Here is a 21,552-nt window from a genome sequence, read left to right on the forward strand (position 1 = left end):
AATTACTTTCTGGAGGCTGTTCTGGGAATATTATGGTTTCAGGTCTCACATTTAGGTCTTTAATCCATTTTGAGCTTATTTTTATGGATGGTGTAAGAAAGTGGTCTAGTCTCGTTCATCTGCATGTAGCTGTCCACTTTTACGAACACCATTTGTCAAAGAGGCCTTTTCCCATTGCATATTCTTGCCTTCTTTGCCAAAAATGGATTGACTATATAATTGTGTGTTTATTTTTGAGCTTTTTTTTCTATTCTGTTCTACTGATCTATGTGTCTGTTTTTGTGCCAGTACCATACTGTTTTGATTACTACAGTTTTGTAATATAACTTAAAATCTAAAATTGTGATACCTCCAGTTTTATTTTTCTTTTTCCAGATTGCTTTGGCTATTTAGGGTCTTTTGTGATTTAATACAAATTTTAGGGTTGTCTCATCTATTCTGTGAAAAATGCTGTTGACATTTTGAAAGGGATTGCATTAAATGTGTAGATTGCTTTGGGTAGTATAGACATTTGAACAATATTTGTTCTTCCAATCCATGAGCATGAAATCTTTCCCTTTGTTGTGCAGTCTTCAATTTCTTTCCTGAGCATTTTATAGCTTTCAGAGTACAGGTCTTTCATCTCTTTGGTTAAGTTTATTCTTAGGTACTTTTTTCTTTGTAGTGCAATTATAAATGGGATTATTTTCTTAATTTCTCTTTCTGCTGTTTCATCAAAGTATATAGAAATGCAACAGATTTCTTTATATTGATATTATACCCTGGGGACTCACTGAATTCATTTATCAGTTCTAGCAGTTTTTGTGGAGTCTTTAGGGTTTTCTATATAGAGTATCATGTCATGTGCGAACAGTGAAAGTTTGACTTCTCCCTTACCAACTTGGATGCCTTTTATTTCTTTTTGTTGTCTGACTGTTATGGCTAGTACTTCCAGGACTAAGTTGAATAAAAGTGGTGAGATTGGACATCCTTGTCTTGTTTCTGACCTTAGGGGAAAAGCTCTCAGTTTTCACCACTGAGTATGATGTTAGCTGTATAAATAATGATATTTTTAAAGAATCTAGAAGAGTACACTTAATTCTATTGGAAACTATAAGGAAAAGTCTATTTAACATATTTAATCTTCATATTAAACTGCCTTCAATCAGTATGTTCCTAAATCAGGAAGTAGTTTGGAAAGGCCAGTGCATCACAATTTCAGTTTACTGAAGTACAAGAGTATTATGTAAACGGAAATTGTGATGCACTGGTCTTTCCAAAGTACAAGACCTGAACCTCTGGGCATAGAATGGGACTTGTTGAGGGAATGTAAAACAGCAGGATTTTGAAGCCTAATGAAGTAAGTGGTAAGAGTCAGAGATAGGCACCACTGGCCAGATTGAAAGGGATGTTATAAGCCTTATAAGGAAGGAGGTTTTGTTTTTATTTTTGGTTTTTGTTTTCTAAAAATATGACAGTAAGGATTTTTATTATGAGAAACAATAGGATCTAATTTATACTTTTAAAAGATGTGAAGAATGGGCTCTAATTAAACCATATGGAGAGTGACTGGCTCAAACACAGGTAAAGCTGCCCTAACATTGCTTCTATTTAAAAAAGGCAATATGCTGCAGTAGCATGATTCTTTGTAGAATCTTTCATATTAGAGGTAAAAATAATGTTTCAGTCAGAAGTTTTAAGTTCGTACCTTATACTTACATGTTAGTGGTATTTTTCATTTTTTTCTGGCCTTTCAGGCCTGAACATCAGGGAGCTTTCACTCAATGACACAGAGACCAGTTTGTCCCTATGTCTAGTAAATGGACCACTTCCCCACCACCAACCCCATCCAACAAGGTGGGAATCTAAAGGCAAAAAGCTCAAAGAGCTCTCAGTCACATTCATAACCAAAAATGTTGCAGGGAGACTTTGAAAAGAACTTCATCATTGTGCAAGCACATCATGACAAGGACAGAAACAGAAGAGAACATTTCGGACTTGGGGAATTAGGGAAGATATCACAGAGAATGTGGTATTGGGCAAGACCTAAAGATGACTTAAAGAGGTTCCAGGCAAAGCAAATTTGAACATGAAATTATTTCTTAAAGTACAAGAAGAAACAGAATGAAGTAAAGCATGGAAGTACAAGCATGTCTGATTTTAAAAATAGAACAAAAAGCACATGACTTTATGAGAAAAAACTGAACATTTTTAATGTCACTGGCAACAGTAAGAAATGAAATTGAAAGCTTTATATTTGAAACTGTGATAAGGAGCTTGAGCATTAATTTTTAGGCCCTCAGTGAAGAGTCAGTGAATAATTTTTGAGCAGGAGGTTGACTTTACCAAATTTGTGTTTTAGAAAGATAATGCTAAGAAAGGATGTGGAGATTAGCAGTGGGAAGATCCATTAGACATCTTTAAAATGATCTCCGTCAGGTGTGTTAAGGTCTGGATTATAGGAGTAGGAATAGACACAGGAAATAGGGATGAATTCAAGAATCACATTGGTGTGGAAATGGCAGGGTTAATGATTGACTCAGGTTTATCTGCCAGGAGAAGGGAGGCTAAAGCTTCAGGCTTAGACTGCTTGCTGGACTGAGATTCCAGTAATCAAGTAACTTCCTACCTGACCCACCCAGGAGAGGTCTTCTAAGGATTAGAGTCACTTCCTAGACTAGAACTTCCTTCAAATCTCTTTATAATCACATTGACTTTGTCTCTTTTTTTCTCCCACATTCTTCCATTTGCATAATGAATGTGGACTTTCTTCACGCTAGGCATAATATGCTCTGTGGTTTGAGTTGGAAATGTCTGCTCCCTATTAGTTTTGTCAGTTATATTTAATATTTGTTGTCTGCTTCACAGAAGAATTAATTTTGATTGAACCATTTGCTTTTAACAGGCAATGTCTTTACATTTTATTTTGGGGTCCTGCTATATAAAGCAGCCATATTTTTCACTTGCTGTTGATCCACGTCTTCTATCCATGAATTTATATTCCATATATCTCAATCACTCCAACCTAAAAAAGAGATGGAGTTGCAAATCCATATTGGTCATATGAATTGGCTACTATAGAAAGTTAAGATTTACTCAACTATGAATAATAAAAACCAACACAACTACTTTTTAAAATGAGATATTTTTATCTAGTAAATCCAAAAAACTAGAGTAACTATGAGATTTTTTTTGATTGAGAGGCTAAATATCAAGGATACAGTTTCTTTCAATCTTTCTGTATTACCATTCTCATCAGATTGACTTGTCTTTTTAGACTGGCTGTCATCATGGTCCTGAGATGATTTTTAGTTCCAGATCTCACAGAAGAATGGATGGTTCTTATGTTGTGTCTTTTTATAAGAAGTAAGTGGACTTCTTATAAAAAGAGACTTGCCCTTATGTTTAATTAACCAGAATTTAAACACTTGCTCAGTTTATGTCAATCAAGGATAATGGCAAGTGTAAGGAGACTACCAGGATTGGCGTATGTTCATCTTTGCCCCAAACATGTGACCATCTAGTATCTGAACAAAATTGGGATCCCATTTACAAGTATGGAAGATCTTAAAGAATCCTCTTAAAGGTAGGAAACCACCTATATTCAGCACTGTAGTAAACCTGAAGAATGTTTCTTCTGGAATATTTTTACATTTGTTGGTTCTATAGCATGATATTTGGGTGATAATTCTCCCTTGATATCTGCCCAAACCTCAGAGCTTCCAATTATTCATTGGTCCCTCAGTGGAGAATGTTGAGATCAGATATTAAAGATGCTATTGCTACTATTGGGACATAGCCTCATGAATTTGAACTGAATATTAACAAATTTCAATATTGGTCAACCATTCACTGTTAGAATTTAATGCATTCATGCTATTCTGTGACTGTCAGAGTCTCATCCATATATTTTCTCTAGTTAGTAGCTTTATTTTTTAAGCTTCTCTCTTTCATCATGGTGTACTTATTTTCTTTTTTGAAATTTTTTCTTTAAATTCAATTTACTTCACATATAGTGTATCATTAGTTTCAGGAGCAGAATTTAGTGATTTGTCAGTTGCATATAACACCCAGTGCTCACTACATTAAGTGGTCTCCTTAATGCCCATCACCCAGTTACCCCATCCTTTCTCACTTCCCCTCCAGCAACTTTCAGTTTGTTTCCTCTAGTTAAGAGTTTGTTGTGCTTTACATCTCTCTCTGTTTTAACCTTATTTTATTTTTCCTTCCCTTCCCCTATGTTCATCTGTTTCGTTTCTTAAATTCCACATATGAGTGAAATCATATGGTATTCGTCTTTCTCTGACTGACTTATTTCTCTTAGCATAATACCTTCTAGTTCCATCCACATCATTGCAAACATCAAGATTTCATTCTTTTTGATGGATGAGGAATATTCCAATGTATATACATACCACATTTCTTTATCTATTCATCTGTTAACGGAAATCTGGACTCTTCCCATATCTTTTTGTTATTGTGCATATTGCTGCTATAAACATTGGAGTGCATGTGCCCCTTTCAATCACTGTTTTTGTATCCTTTGGATAAATACTTAGTAGTACAATTGCTGGGTTGTAAGGTGTTCTATTTTTAACTTTCTGAGGAACGTCCATACTGTTTTCCAGAGTGACTGCACCAACTTGCATTCACACCAACAATGTAAGAGGGTTCTCCTTTTCTGTGTCCTCACCAACATCTGTTGTTTTGTGAGTTGTTAGTTTTAGCCATTCTGACTGTGTGAGGTAATACCTCATTGTGGTTTTGATTTGTATTTCCTTGGTGTTAAATGATTTTGAGCATTTTTCCATGTATCTGTTAGTAATTCGTATGCCTTTTTTGAAGAAATGTCTGTTCATATCTTTTCCCCATTTTGTGACTGGATTTCATGGTTTGGGTGTTGATTTTGATATGTTTTTTTATGCATTTTGGATACTAGCCCTTTATCTGATATGTCATTTGTGAATATCTTCTATTTGGGAGGTTGCTTTTTAGTTTTGTTGATTAAAGTGTACTTATCTTCTACTTTCTGAATCATTTCTGATTAATGTAAGAAATTAATTCTATATTTTTATTCACTGGGATTAGCGCATTTTTTAAATAGCATCTCTTTTGACAAAGATGTAAAAGTATGAAGGACCCAAAGAGGGCACTCACTCTAGGAAAATTTTCTAGTCTGCTGCCTACTTGACATCTGACCATGCAATCACATCTGAAAATGACACCCCAGGTAAAGTAATATGTTTGATAGGACCCTGTCATTGTGGGGTGTTGCCTGATGTGCCACTAAGAAATTCTTCATGATACTTGGGGCAGAAGATGCCATTTAGGAGCTTATGACCACAGTGATTAGTGATTTGGGCACTGGCTAGCTTCAGTTTTCAATAGAACCAAAGTATGGAAATTGGTAAGTCAGGGTGTCAAAAATCTCTGATTACCATCCTCATGTCTGTGGGAAGCCACAGAGTAACTATTTTACAAACTGTTGATAGTTGATGCTCAGCTACCCAAGGATGATCTAATTAATTTCTACAACTGATGGGCAGCTATGGTAGAGACACTAATCAGAAAATGAGTACTACAATGATTATGCTAAATGCCACTGCTTTGGAAAGAGATGTAGTATTAAATCAATTAAAAATGAGCAGCTCTGTGTGTGTGTGTGTGCACACACATGCGTGTATACAGAGAAGATATATGTATGTGTGTGTGTATATATATATATATATAGATATACACATACAGAAGGGAATTATGATGAGAATCCATACTGCTTAATAAATGCACCACTTTGCAACCTATATAAGTTCTGAAATTTAACAAAAAGTAGATCTTCAAAGTCTTGAGTAATTATAACAATGAGAATACTTTATTTGAAGGATTTGATAGAGTTTCTATTTCTTTGATCATTTTTTTCTTCGTTAGTTTTTCCGTATTTTATATCTGACTGTCTTTCTTCTCTGAATGTCAAAATAATTTATGTTAACTTGATAGGGTATTGAAAAATTATGTAAATTATTAAAATGTAGCTCCTACAGGTATAAAGAGTCCATCCGTGTCATCTTATTCTTCGGTACTTCAGAATGACTTCCTGCCTTCCTCTCTATGGTGTGGCCTTCTCCACTTGTCTGAACACAAGTGACATCTTTTATGTATAACAACTAAAGTGAAGTGCCATGAATCATTCCTTTTTAATGTTTCCCATCGAGCATATCCTCTCCCTGTCAAATAGAAACCCACATTATTCTCTTTTAGACTTAATCCTGATGTATTTTCTCTCTGCTTGGAGTATTTTTCTATTTTACTTTGGTTCTGCATTGCTTCTTACATTGGGTTTCTTTGCTCTCTGGTTCCATATACCCATCCTATTTCTTTGTAACCTGGCCTTGTTCAGTGGAATTGGACATTTCAAAGCCCTAAGTGTCTGAAAGCATGCTGATTTATAATAGGTGTTACAGTGAGCCTAATAAAACATGATCATAAATTGTAAAGTTTTATGAAATTTAGTGAATATAATTTGAGAAATAAATATAATAACCAAAAACAAAATAGAAATTGTCAACCACATGTATAAAGCAATAGGTCAAACATTAGCTCTAGAGTCAGCAAAGGACACTAATAAGCCTATGATACTATACAAGTCACTTCATCAGCCCGACCTTCTGTTTCCACATTTATAAGTGTGTGAATTTTGAGTTAGATGATCACTATGATTCCTTGTAAGTCAAATGATTTCTGATTGTTAACATAAATGATTTCTCTATCTTAGGTTATTTTATCATAATCTGGAGGAATTGAAATTTCTAATGTTCTTCTTACATGAAAACAACTTCTAAAGCACCGATTTGTAATTATGGTTCAGGAGAATCTTATTGCAGGGTATAGATTTTTAGGCAGTTTCCTGTAATGAGTCATAAATTTTCCTAGGAGAATTGGAATGGGGGTGATTACATATAATGTTTATTACAGAGTACTGTATACATTTTAAAGGAAAGAAAGCTATTTGAAAGAATATTGTACTACTCTCTCACTCCATTTTTATGTCTTTAATTCTACAATTGTTATGAGGGTCTGAAAAAGAAATTCTGCTCCTCATTCAGAAAATTTATTTGCTAACATACATTTGCTAAGCAATGTGGGTAATATTATAGAATGAGTACATTCCCTATCATGTATCCCTTTCTCTCTTCATTCATTTGTTACTTTATTTTGAATAATGATCATTTGTATAAATAATTTGGAGAGAAAGGGTTCTGGGATTTTGGATACCAAGAGTTTATCCAGCAACAGTTTGGGTGTAAAGGACAGTGAAGATACTGTGTACACTAGGGAAGCAGAATTCCTTTATGAAAAGGTATGAGAATTCAAGTAAAGAGAGCAGGGCTCGTGCAAGTCCTTTTTCTCTGCTTTCTGTTTGTGTGACCAGGAACAAAGAAATTGGCAAGATATTTATGTTAGGATTCACAGTTCTAAGTAACAGAAATCAGTTCTAGCTTTTTTAACTGAATCCTGATTTATTATAAGGATTTATGTAAGGCTGGGAGACTGAGGAGAATAAACTGAAACCAGTGATTCTTCTAAAGGGCTAGAAATAAGAACAAATTGCTTCAAAGCTAAGACAGCTGCAGGTATGAGACAGCACATGTAATCAGCTGCTATCACCACATCCTACTGGAATAACTCATCTATAAATATTCTCTCATACTTACCTCAGATGCTCAAGATTAAATGCCCTTGAAGGGTGAATATTATGGCATATGTGGGCCACAGGTGTAACTGGCCAAGAAGAGGGAAGATGTGGCCTCATCAACATTCCCGATGTCCATTGTTTATTCCCTTCAAGATGACCAGAATGGGGAGCAAGTCATTCCTCTGTAGAAAATTGAGATCCTAAGAGGGAAGAAGCAAGGATCCTTGGCAGACAGAAGTTGACTAATGTCCAATGTATAGCAAACAAACACAAAATATTTAATTTCTTTGAGCTTTATCTTCAAAATTAGTTATTCAGAATAATCACCACAATACCCTATTTTTAGTTCTAGAGTTCTATAAATTCTACTGTGATTTCTAGAAATTATAAGTAGTTATTACTATCTATAGCCATGAATGAAGATATCTTACAGAAAAGAGATAGAATATAAATTATTGAATAAAAAATTTGAATTGGGCACCGGGTGGCTCCATTGGTTAAGTGTCTGCCTTCAGCTTAGGTCATGATCCCAGACTTCTGGGATCAAGCCCCACATCAGGCTCCCCATTTAGCAGGGGTCTGCTCCTCCCTTGGCCCCTCCCCCAGCTTGTGCTCTCTCTCTGTCACATTTTCTCTCTCAGATAAATAAGTAAAATCTTTAAGAAAGTTCTGAATTTACTTTCTCAAAATTTAACAGAGTGGAGAGCTTTTAATTATTTATGAAAGTGACATAAGTTCATTGTAGTAGGTAGGAAGGTTTCCCAAAGGGTCTGTAATTTTTCCAGATTAAAATACATGTACAGGCTGAAAAGCTTAACAAGAAATTGATTTATATGAATGACTGTATTTTTACCTCTTAACAGTGGTCCTGTGTCAGAATCAATAGAGCATAGCCATTAAATACATGAACTTTAGACTAGGTTTGAATCATTCTTCGTCATGGCTTACTAACTGCATGACCCTGGGCAACTTCTTTTCTGGGCTGTGATTTTGCTTATATGAAAAGTGGAGATGACAGTAGTCATGCATATCTCATAGGGCTGTTGTGAGGATTACATGAATTAGTATTTGTAAGCACTATGCAAATGTAAAATTAAATACACTTAAAGATTATTCTTCCAAATGTAGACTCTCATGATTTCACATAAATGACATATATCAAATAATTCTTCAATTTACTGAGTGTCTATATAAAACTTCACATTTATTAGATGCTTAATTAATATAGATGAAAATCAATCCTTATGTAAATAAGTAAAAATGGATTTCAAAACTTGATTTATTATGTTGTATGTCCATTTTAATTGCTTGGGCTGGAAATAATACATTGTAAATATACAGTTTCTGAAGCTGATGTTATACCAATGCTATTAGCATTCTTGTACTAATATTCTGTTAAATGGCTGTTTGATAAGAACATGAAGAACTTAAATTGGTTATTAGTTGTGAAAAACTAGAACGCATACCAGGATCTGCTTATTCAGTTTTGCCTTGTTCTTTCAAAAAAAAAAAAAAATGAATTCCTAATTTATACCTCTCAGGTGAAAGAACAGCATTGAAATCTTCATATAGCACTATTGAATCAAATCCTATTCAAGGGATATAGATGCCCAAACAATTTCACAATAAAATGATCTCACCCTCAAAAAGGTTACAAGAAGCTAAGACTTTTGTTTATTCACTTTTATTTTATTTTTCCCCTTCATTTTTTACCAATCTCTAATTACTTAATCTACCTATAGCTATATTAATCAGTTTGGATCTCACATAATTGCTCAGAATCTCTGAAGAAAATGAGGTTGTATAGTACATGGCCACTTTCCTTTTATGTGAACTTTACAAATAAGAAGTTCCTGGATTAGCCATCCAGGAACCACAATTTAAATTTTAATCCACAATTAAATTTAATCCACAATTAAAAGATATGGTCTATTCATAACCATATTAATCAGACTGGCAGAATTTTCTGGCTAGTCCCGTGATAAACCAATCACAAAAATAACTAAAATCCTTTTTGGTATAAAGGGACACAAGGATAATTTGTTAAAATGATAGCTCTAGCTTGAAAGATAGAGAGGTTTAGTCATGTTTTCTAAGTATTTGTAATAATTTAAAGCATTATTTAACAATCATTTGATGTGAACTATTTGAACTATTTAAATATGGTAATATAAGAGAAATTGCTTAACAGCCTGAGCTCTAGGCTTCAGAATTTTAAAATTTTGACCACTTATAGCGAAAAAGAGGTATTCATTCTTTATAAACAATCCTCATTAGTGTGACAATTTTACATGATGTTAGAGAGCAAGGAAAATTTCCTTCTTTCCCATCAAGCTGCACATGGCAGAGATGGCATAACCAGGGTGAGTGGCGGCCAATGTCAATATTAATATGCTTGATCTGTTTGCTCAAAATGCAGATTTCTGGTTGCTACTTCCAAAGATTTCTGATCTGACAGATTTTAAAATCCACCTTTAAAGGATGCAGAAGCTGGTGCAGAAGCTCAAGGACCACATCAAAGAACAGGGCTGTGGTGTAAATGGCAACCATATCATACATTTTCTTGACTTTTTGGACCCCATTGGTAATCATAATTGGGTGTATGACCTATCAGTTGAGATGTAGCTCTCACTTGAGCCTCACGGCTGGCAAAAATCGATCCTGTTAACAGGGTTTTGACTTTAATAACAGGTAGCATTCTCCCCAGGCAACTTTGCCCAAACAATTGCAGCAAGTACTCTAAGTGATGTTTGTCACACTACCCATGGCCCGTGAAGCTGCTATTATTGTCCATGAAAAGATGGAGGAAATCAGGTGAATCTGGAAAGGAGAAACTCCTTACCACGAGCCACCAGTCCTTCCTTATCAGAGCATCTGTTAGTGGCTGTCCTTATTATTTAGCATAAATGACAATGTGCTGATCATCTCACACACGTGCGAATCAGAGAAGTCTGATGGCTAGCATCCTTTACACCCATGCTGCAGAAGAGAGATGTGTTGATTCCATTCTTTGGAATCATCTTTTGGCTCCTTTGCCATACACACATGTGTGTTTCTTACCATAACCCATCTTTCTGCTTTCAGTTCTGCCAGTGTAGTGCCAGTTCAGCTCCCCTCCTCAGGTGCCTCAGTCCTGCATGGGACTCATCCACCTAGCTGACGTCATCTCCATTTCCATAAAAAATACGTATGCACAAATTCGATGATTTCCTATGACGTAGCTTAAAAGAAAAAGCACTATAGAGACTTACAAACTATTCTTTAAAATCACACAAGAATGAATTGATCCATTACGTGACAAAAATAGCATGATGTGTTACAATTAATTGTCTGTGCTGGGACTGCCATTGTGAAGCTTTTCTTCCTTTTATAATCACCAGGCATTCAATGTGTATTAACACACCACATTTCTTTTCTTCTTTCTGTACTATTATCTGTATAGTTTGGAAGGTAAAAGGCATAATAAAGTGTTTTGGCAGAAAGAACATTCTAAATTCAGACAGACTTGTTTGAATCCTGACCTCTTCTGTTACTAGCAAGTTTACTTAGCTTGTATGAAATGAGGTTCACCTCGTGGGATTATTCTGAGGATGTGATACATTGATAAATTTAAAGTGACAAATTAAGTCTCAAGGAATCTGGGTCTTTTTCTTAGGTGTGCGGAGGTAGAAAGTGAGCTGCTTCATTATGTTCAAATGCAGATATATTTATATCATAGACTCCCTGTAGACCATAAATCACATCAGCATGAAAAGACATATGGTGGCAAAGACAGAGCAGGGATTTTGATGCCCTGGGGTTAGCATAAATAAGTGGCTTCATTCTATGTATAGCCATATGCCCTTTGGATATTCCTAGTTTATAATTCTTTAAGAGATTACATTGCTCCAAAAATTATTTTCACATTAGAATTTATTTATGCTTCTTTTTCTAAAATGAGATTTTCACCCATATACAAATTCATGCTGATAATAATAATAATAAAAATAGAGTTAGAAAATCATAACTGAATAAAACACTTTTTACTCTTCATTAAATATCTCTCTATACATGTGGTCTGAGAAACTCCCAAAATTTATGTTTTACAACTAAAATTGTTATAAATTGCTTTCCTGTACCTTTCGATCTTAAACATTATGTGTGGGGGAAAAAAGTGCTTAATTATCTCCCCTTCCAATTTCCCTGAACATCTCTCACTGGATCTCTCTCTTTCTCTTTTGATTCTCAAGGATCATCAGGGTCTTATAGTCTCAGAAGATGAGGCCTGTATTCTTTAATTTATTAATTGCTTTTCCTTCTAAAGACAGACTTATTTCTCATCTATCTTTATCATCTGGCCTCTAATTGCCAATAATTCAGGGCATTTCTCTTTTTTCTGGTCAATCCTGGTCAACACATATCAACCCCATTTGTCCCTGACCTCCATCTCTCACTAAACTATGAATTTTTTCTAGACCAGTTCATGTGTCCTAACCACTTTGATGCCACTCACTGTGCTAACTCTTGTGTCTCTTTGCCTGTCCTTTTGAGGAGGGCAGTGCCTTAAGTGGAGGTCCTGGAGATTAATCACCTCTTTCATCTGGCCAGGGTTCTGCCCTCAACTGATGAATTTAAAGAGCTGATATATAAATGGTCCAGCCCTCTTGTCCCTCAGGTGGAAAAACCACGAGGCACAAGCTCTACACTTCCTTCCAGAATTTACCAGCGTGATTAAATTTTAGTGACCCACAGTAGTAACTGGCTTAATACTACATCCTTCATTGGCTGCCATCCCTTATCTGTCTCACTTACCCCTTCCCCTATCCAGGTACTTCCTGAGATCACTTCCCAGAGAAATACAACCTATAACCAAACCCTGTCTCAGGGTTTGCTTTGGGGGAGCATTTAAAAAAAAAAAAATTCCTTGGGCCAATTCTGAGTCTATCACCTAGTCAGAACTATATTAGTGTCTATTGAATAGATAGATGAATAAATTAGTAAGATTAGTAAACCATGAATCTTGTCATGATACTTGAATTGATATAAAGTCTTTTAAGTTTTGAAATGACTCAACCACTATTTTTGCCATATTTTCACACTACACATAATTCAGAATCATGTCTACATTGTAGTAAGCTTAGATCATCTTTCGTATGAATTGCTTTACCTTGTCAGCACATATTCTTTAACACTGGTATTTTTCTATGTTATAAAAGATTCCCAAAAGAATAAGCACGTGCAGTCTACACACCAGAAATGGCTCATAAATAGCAGACATTTAAGATAATGATACCAGATCTGTCTTCAAAAGAGATCACAATGACAATACTCAGCTCCTCCTGTTGGTGTGAATAATGTATCCTGGCTATTCCTCCTAAATAAAAAAATAAAAAATAAAAATCTAGTCACAGAAGGCACATCTGTGATGGGGACAGGTCTCTTTGGAATCCCTTATTTTTTAGCTGCGTTAAACTGTCATATGCTTGACTTCTTTGTGATCTTTGTTTGTCTCTCCTAATTTCTCAGTAATTGTAAAGGAAGTTAGGTATCTTGTCAAACTTGAGGATTTGAAGATGCTTTTCTTTTTGTCATCTGTAGTCCAGCAGAGGGAGCAGTGTGTCCCCCAGAAAAGTCTCAATGGCCTACACCCCTGACATTGGACCCTGTGGTAGACAGATGCACAGATACCCATGCGAGGTTGGCCCTGACAGCAGAGGATCAAACAAAAATGCTAGTGAAAATGGAAAGAACAGTCACCGTGTGGAAGAATTTGAGAGACTAGGCCAAACATTCTCATCTGAATTTTCTTTCATAATCAGTTCTTTCTACAAATACATTAAAGATTTCTCTGAAATAGTTTTCAGAGAAAAAAAAAAAGATACTCTAGGGCATCATAGATCATAGATGTCTCACATGGGTTAGTCAGTAGGAAGGGGTGAATGTAATGGCTAACAGCACAAACCTTGAGATTATACTCTAATTGAGCCAGGCTCGTTTCGTGGCTCATTCACATATTAGTTGGGTGACATTATTCAAGGGATGTAACACCTTTAACACTCATGTTTCTGATCTTAAAAATAAGAATTACATGTGCTTCATAGTATGGTTTTAAGTATTAAATGAGATAATACTCATAAAGGGCTTAGCATTAATAGGCCTATAGCATCTCAATAAAATTTAACCTTTCTTTTTAGGATTGATTGAAATTATTTTCCATGGTCCTGAGGAAAAGGAGGAAGTTCATGTGAATTTCCATGTAAATAGAGAAAAAGGGAAAATTGTACAGGAAGGAAATCCTGGGGAGGAGAGGAAATGATGGGTATTGAAATTTGGTTGCCACTCAGCATGTCTGCTTGTATTTGACACCTGAGTATTGAGGATTTTTTGATGCTCAAAAGAAGCAGGGATATGATATTTAAGTCAAACACTTCCTTCTTTATAAATTTAACTGGCTTTATTGGGCCAGGAACAACTTCTTTCACTGGGACCAAAGTGTTCAAGAGGAGGGTGAAATAGCTAAATTCAAGTCAATTTTCTTTGGAGTGTAAAAAGCATAAGAAATATTGGCAAAGACATGTGAACACTTGGCATTCAAGGAAGCTGGGAGTAAAGTAGGCTGAGCTTCCCTCTTTGGTAGCTACCTCACGTTAGCTCTGTTTGGATGTGGGCCAGTGTGGAGACCTAATGTGTTCCCTGTTCCTACTTTAAGAATCATCCTGCCTGTCTTTCAGAAGGAGCGTCTCTCTGTTTTAAGTTATCTAGAGGTGTATTCAGAGTTATATGAGAACAGAGGTGACCAATACTAAAATAGACTACATATTCTGCAGTCTGCTCTTTTCCCCTTTCCCCATGTACCCTGAGTTTTTTTAGTCCTCCCTTGAAAATTGACTAAATTACATTCCACAGTCCACTGCATTTCACCTGTATTTCTACCCCCCTTCCCCCAATCCCATGCATACATATAGAAGGGATGTTGCTGTGGCAACCTTCTGTGAGGAAGCTTTCAAGCTGTTCTATTACTATATATTAAAGAAGATTATAGCAGAGGGAATCATTTTTAAAATAGAAGAAATTTAACCAAATTTATATCTAAAAATTAAAAAGCACCAGGATTCAGGGTATAAAAATATTCTGTAATTGAGTGCCTCATTTACAAATATTATTAGTGTTATTACACTTGTATTCATTTTTACCTTGAGGTTAGAAAATCATTTCCATTTCTTCCCATTTTTACCCTAGAGCACACTGCAAATTGGCATCTAGTCCAATTGTTCTCGAGTGTATTTCTCAATATGTGCTGTACTATGTGACTCTCTCTTTATTCTCTTCGGTTTTCAATAAATATTAGCTCATAATTTTCCTTTTCCCTCTCTGAATGACTCTTTGTGAAACAAACCTCCCATCTATAGAAGATGAATTGGCTCCTTTGTAAGACCAATCCGTCATGTGCCAGAGTGTCATGAACTCGGTGCATTACGGAAAAGCTATGATTTCTAAATGGGACTCTCAGGTGGGTATCGAGAAATAAGGAATATTGGCAGAAGACACTAGCCTTTTGTTGTGTCCTCCCCTCCTTTGCTTCTATAGTTTCTACTCATGGGCAGTTCTCTCCTTGCTCCACCAGCTCTGCCTGTGGGCATGTGTGCCCAGACATGTGTATGCGTGCATGTGCACGTACATGCACACATGCACACAGGCACACACATTCCTCATCCAGGGAAGAGCAGACCACACTAAGGCATTTATGTAGTCCATTCAAGCAGAAAGATTCAGAGCACCTCTTCCTCAGTTTCTTTTCCATAATTTTCTTTCACTCTTTATAGTCCACATTTTTTGAACCTGTGTCTTTTAATTCTCATTATTTTGGGGCTCACTAGACTCAGAATTGCTGAGAGCAGTTATAGATTTCTCATTTTCCTTTTCTCTACCACAGGTTCTGGTACATTAAAGACACCTGACAGATGATTTTTGAGGACTATAATGAATGATATAAGACATTACATATGTCCCACAATATATAAATATATCCTTCTTAACATACTTGAAAACGACATATGGGATAAGGGGTTGATACACAAAATATATGAAGAACTCATACAACTTAATAACAAAGGATCAAGTAATTGGATTACAAGTGGGCAGAGGACCTGAATATACATTTTTCTAAATAAGACATACACATGGCCAGCAGGCACATGAAAAGAGGTTCAACATCACTCATCATCGGGGAAATGTAAAACTCCAGTGACCTACCACTTCACATCTATCAGAATGGCTATTATCAAAAATTTAAGAAGTAACAAGTGTTGGCTAGGATGTGGAGAAAAGGCAATCCTCATACTCTGGTGGTGGGAATATAAATTGGTGCATCCACTATGGAAAAAAGTATAGAGGTTCCTCAAAAAACTAAAACTAGAAATACCATATGATCCAGTAATTCTACTTCTGGGTATTTGTCCAAAGAAAACAAAAACACTAATTTAAAAAGATATATGCTCCTGTTTGTTGCAGGATTATTCACAGTAGTCAAGATATGGAAGTAATCTAAGTGTCCATCAAGTGGATAAGAAGATGTGGTATGTATACACACACACACACACATACACACACACACACACAGTGGAATATTACTTGGCTGTAAAAAAAAGAATGACATCTTGCCATTTGGGGCAGCATGGATGGAACTAGACATTATTACGTCAAATGAAATAAGTTAGACAGAGAAATATAAATATTATATAATTTCACTTATCTCTGGTATATAAGAAACAAAACAAAACAGAAACAGATTCATAGATACAAAGAAAAAACTAGTAGTTGTCAGAGAGGAGAGGGCCTGTGGGGATGGGCATAATAGGTGAAGGGGATTAAAAGGTACCAAACTTCCAGTTAGAAAATAAGTCACAGGGATCTAATATACAGCATAGAGAATACAGTCAATTACATTATAATAATGTTGTATGGTGACCAATGATAGCTAGACCTATCATGGTGATCATTTCATAATGTAAAAAAAGTATCAAATTACTATCTTATAAATCTGAAACTAGTATAATTTTGCATGATCAATTATAATTCAACTTAAAAAATCATAATCATTATGTTATATATCATAGCAACTGACACTACACAATACAGGGTATGCCCTATACAGATACATGACATCAGATACATGGAAATCAATTCATTTTAATACTTGTTCCAGATTTTTGGGCTGACTAATGAAACATCTTAAATCCTTTGTTTCTGTACCAATTTGTCATCCACTAGCATTTGTATATAGATGCTTGCCACTATTGAAATGTGAATAGCAATCTGGATCTTCAGGGAATATTTCATTCTAAGGAGTAACACTATTATCCTGTCTGGTATATTTGGTACAAAAGAATTTATAATCTTCAAAACCTTAAGCTTATTGTAAAGTTTTTACTTTAGTATGTGGTTACTTTAGAAAATTTGTATTCTTGATTCTTTGAGTTTAGTATAAAACATGGCTTCAAAATATCCCCAACATAAAAAAGCAAAATACCAATATCTCAAATATAGACAAAAATAAAGTTTTTATCTTGATGTTTTAATTTTAATTAACTTTTTTTTAAGATTTTATTTATTTATTTATTTATTTGTCAGAGAGAGAGAGAGAGAGAGGCAGAACACAAGCAGGCAGAGCGGCAGGCAGAGGCAGAGGGAGAAGCAGGCTCCCTGTTGAGCAGAGAGCCCGATGTGGGACTCAATCCCAGCACCCTAGGATCATGACCTGAGCCTAAGGCGGTAGCTGAACCAACTGAACCACCCAGGCATCCCTAATTAACTATTTTAAATTTTAGATTTAACCATTTCTTTATAGAACTTACCAGTATCAGAATCCTACCATCGCTATTTTTGAAGCTATGGTATATTAGGGTTATTCGGAAAAACAAAACAGATTATGAAGTATTGCCTCACATGATTAGGGAGGCTGAGAAGTTCCATGATCTGCCATCTGGAAGTTGGAGACCTAGGAAAGCCAGGGGTTTAAAAGCCTTGAATGGTAAAGAGCCAATGGTGCAGATGCTAGTTCAGGGCTAAAGGCCTGAGAGCCAGATTTTCGGAGGGCAGGAGAAGATTCATGGTCTAGCATGTAATCAGGTTGGGCAAATTCAAACTCTCTCTGCTTTTTTGTTCTATTCAAACTCTCAAAGGACGGGATGACTGGTTGATGGCCACCCACATGGGGAAGGGTCATCTGCTTTATTCACAAACATACCCCAAAATAATACCTAACCAGCTATCTGGGCATCCTGTGGCCCAGGCAATTTGACCACCACCCCTTCCTTGTTGACTTGGCACAGATACACACCTCCTGACACCATACTTAATCTTTAAATGAGTAGATTAGCAAGATAATAACTCTGCCTTACACAATGCAAATATCCTGCATACAACTGAAAATACACTGTTTCCTCGGAAGAAATGGTAAAGTTCTTGAGTGATATTTACTCTTCTTCTTAATATCTTATAACCTAATACTGTGATGTAAAATGAACAAATTCTATGATATAGTTCATGCATCTTATATTACATGGTAAGGGAGTAAGAGAAGGAAGAAAGCAAAAATGTATGCACACACACACAAGCATATTCATAATAAAATAAGGAGGAATACACAAGATTATTATAGTCCTCAGTCTATAACTGGTCATAGAATTGTAGCTGATATTTGTATCTACCTTCCAGTCTGTATTCCCTTTGCCTTTAGCAATCATCTCAGCTGGTAATTGTTCTTTATGTGGGACAGTGACACAAACCTTCATTCTGAAGTAATGAGTAATCTTATCTGTATTGGGTTATTGTAGTTTTCCAAAGGCCTTAATCATAGGGTATGGAAAGCTAAGAGATGCTCTAGGGAGGATCACCTGTATTCCAGACATCCTCTTCCTTATCTCTCCTGTGGAGAAGTAGTCCAGTTTCCCCATCCAGTACCATAACTCTTTACTTTGCTTGTTAATCCAGAGACATAAGAAGCCCAACTTGGTTGGGTGGCAGTCTTAACTTCTAGTTCAGGATAATCATTGTGTCTCTTGATGAAAACCTTTTTTCCTCTGCAACCAAGATCTCTAGATCAGCAGAGCATGAAATCTTGGGAACAATAAGCAAAAACTGTGCTCGTGGGTCACTAGAGGTAAATAATAGTGAGTGGTGCCACTTTCATTTTTACCTCTAGATTTCTGGACCTATGAATCTTAGTGATGGGAGAAATAACACCATATATGAGATACTAATTGAGAGCATATACAGCCTTCTAGTGAATCTTGCTGCCGACCTACAAAGTATCACCACCTAGCTTCTGCAGGCTTTTAAAAGGTCATTCCACTGTTCTATCAAAAGACCAGTGAATTCCATGAGCATAGGTTCATTGACATGAATTTTTTTTTTTTTTCCTGCAGAGTAAGTTCTTTGATCATACCATGATGGTGGAGAAAATATTCTGTAAATCCAGGGACAGTCGTTTGGAAGAAGCATTGTATGTAGGGAAAGCAAATCTGTATCTAGGATATTTATTTTAGTAAAGACAAGATGCTGCCCCTTCTATGACAGGTCATCCTATCCACCTGAATATTAAAACCCTCCTCTGCAGAGGGTGAAGGTGGGGGGATGGTGGGGTAAATTTTTATGTTAATAAATAAATAAATAACAAAAAAAAACCCAGGAGATAATAGGTAATTGAGAGGAAATAACCTCCTGTTGACCCAGGAACTGAACCTGGCAATCAGAAGCCTCTTACTCTCTCTGCTGTCCTTGGAATGTGAGTTCTGCCAAAGTTCCCACAGTGGGAACTGTTTTCAAGGATGCAATCTTGAGAGAGGAATGTGCTGTTGAGAGACCATCTGGAGGGTATATATGACTGAAGCCTATATATGACTAAAACCTATGACTGGCTTCAGTCATATATACCCTCCAGAGCAAAGGCCAAGATTTACTTGTCTTGTGGTTGCCCAAGACAAGCCTTGCACCTACCGGTCTTGTCTGTCTCTTTCTTCAATCTCTCACTACCTTCCCGGTATGGGGTCACTTTGCGAATCAATACTACCTCAGAAAATCATTGTTAGAGTGCAGGTTGCATGAAACAAAGTAAGAAAAAAAAAGATGACAAACTAAAAAGATGCTAAAAAAATAATGCTAAGTTTAAATAAGTCAGTCAAAGAAAGACAAATACCATATGATTTCACCCATATGTGAAACTTAAGAAAGAAAACAAACAAGCAAAGGAAAAAAGAGAGAGAGACAAACCAAGAGACTCTTAACTATGAAGAACGAAGTGATTGTTGGGGGAAATAGGTGCTGGGGAGTACGGAGGGCACTTGTGATGAGCACTGGCCGATGTATGGAAGTGTCGAATCACTATATTGTACACCCGAGACTAATAGAATGCTGTATGTTAACAATGCTGGAATTAAAATAATAAAAAAGCCTTTATTTTCATATTTGCACTTTTTAATATTACATTTTCATTTCAATTTACACAAATGTTTATGCAGTAAATTCTATTCATCTTTTCCTTGGAGAATTTGGTGATATCTTCTATTGCCATTAAGCTTAGAAAATCATTCTTCATCTAAATGTCAGTTAAATATTCTCATATATTTTTCTGCATTTTATTGGCTTAAATTTTTAAATTATCAAAAACATTTTTTCATGTTTGGAATACTATAAATATCTTTAAATGAGTTTAATTTATAAAAATCTAATAAATACAGAGGCGGTTATGAATTTAACTATTTCATTCCTTTGGTGTGAATAATAAGACTATACATGGCAGTAGAGCCCTGACCTACAACCTCTGTGGCAAGAGGCCTGGGGAAACCCAAGTACCATCTTCAGAGACCTCAGCTTAGCAAGGTCAAGAGTTGGTCAATGACTTCCAGCTTCTCCAATATTTGCTGCTACTTCTAACTCAGGACCAACCAGAACAACCAGAGGAAGCCAGGCACGTTTCCCTAACCAAGAACATGAGATACCCTGCTTGTAACTAGCCTGCCTCCTCATACCATCAACTTCCAATCAGAACATACCTGAAGCATTCTTTTTTTTTTACAACCCGCCCCCCCCCCCTTTAAACTTTCCCACTTCCTCACCTACATTTAAGGCTCTGGCAAATCCAAGTGATGGTAGCTGAGTCCCTTGCAATAGCAAACTCTGAATAAATAGCCTGTTTGTTCTCATTTTGGAGGTCTTCATTTATTTCCAATGTGACATGTATTTTGAGCCCGGATGCTTTGTGAATTTTCTTTTTTACCTTTGGAATTAGAATAATATATAAAATTATCATGGTATGTTGTATCGTACATTGGTCTTTTATCATTAATTTATCTGTTTGTTTTTTTTTGTTGTTGTTTTTAAGTAGGCTCCATACAAAGTGTGGGGCTTGAACTCACAACCCTGAGATCAAGAGTTGCATGCTCTATTGACTGAGCCAGCCAGGCACCCCTATCATAAGTTTTATGTGTAATTCTGTGATTACTACCTTTTGGTATACTCAAGTCCTTTTTCATGGTCAGACTTCCCATGTTGTATCATGTATTGCTCTTCTCTTCCTGTTTTTATTTTTTTTATCTTATTTTTTTAAGATTTATTTATTTGAGGGGTGCCTGGGTGGCTCAGTGAGTTAAAGCCTCTGCCTTCGGCTCAGGTAATGATTTCGGGGTCCTGGGATCAAGCCCCGCGTCGGGCTCTCTACTCAGCAGGGAGCCTGCTTCCCTTCCTCTCTCTCTGCCTGCCTCTCTGCCTGCTTGTGATCTCTGTCTGTCAAATAAATAAATAAAATCTTTAAAAAAATTATTTATTCGAGAGAGAGAATGCAACCATGTGAGAGCTCAGGGTCAGGTTGCAGCTGAGCACAGAGGTCCCCTTGCAGTACTTGAACT

The sequence above is a fragment of the Mustela nigripes genome, chromosome 3 (assembly GCF_022355385.1).
Source record: "Mustela nigripes isolate SB6536 chromosome 3, MUSNIG.SB6536, whole genome shotgun sequence".
In the NCBI taxonomy this organism is placed as follows: Eukaryota; Metazoa; Chordata; class Mammalia; order Carnivora; family Mustelidae; genus Mustela; species Mustela nigripes.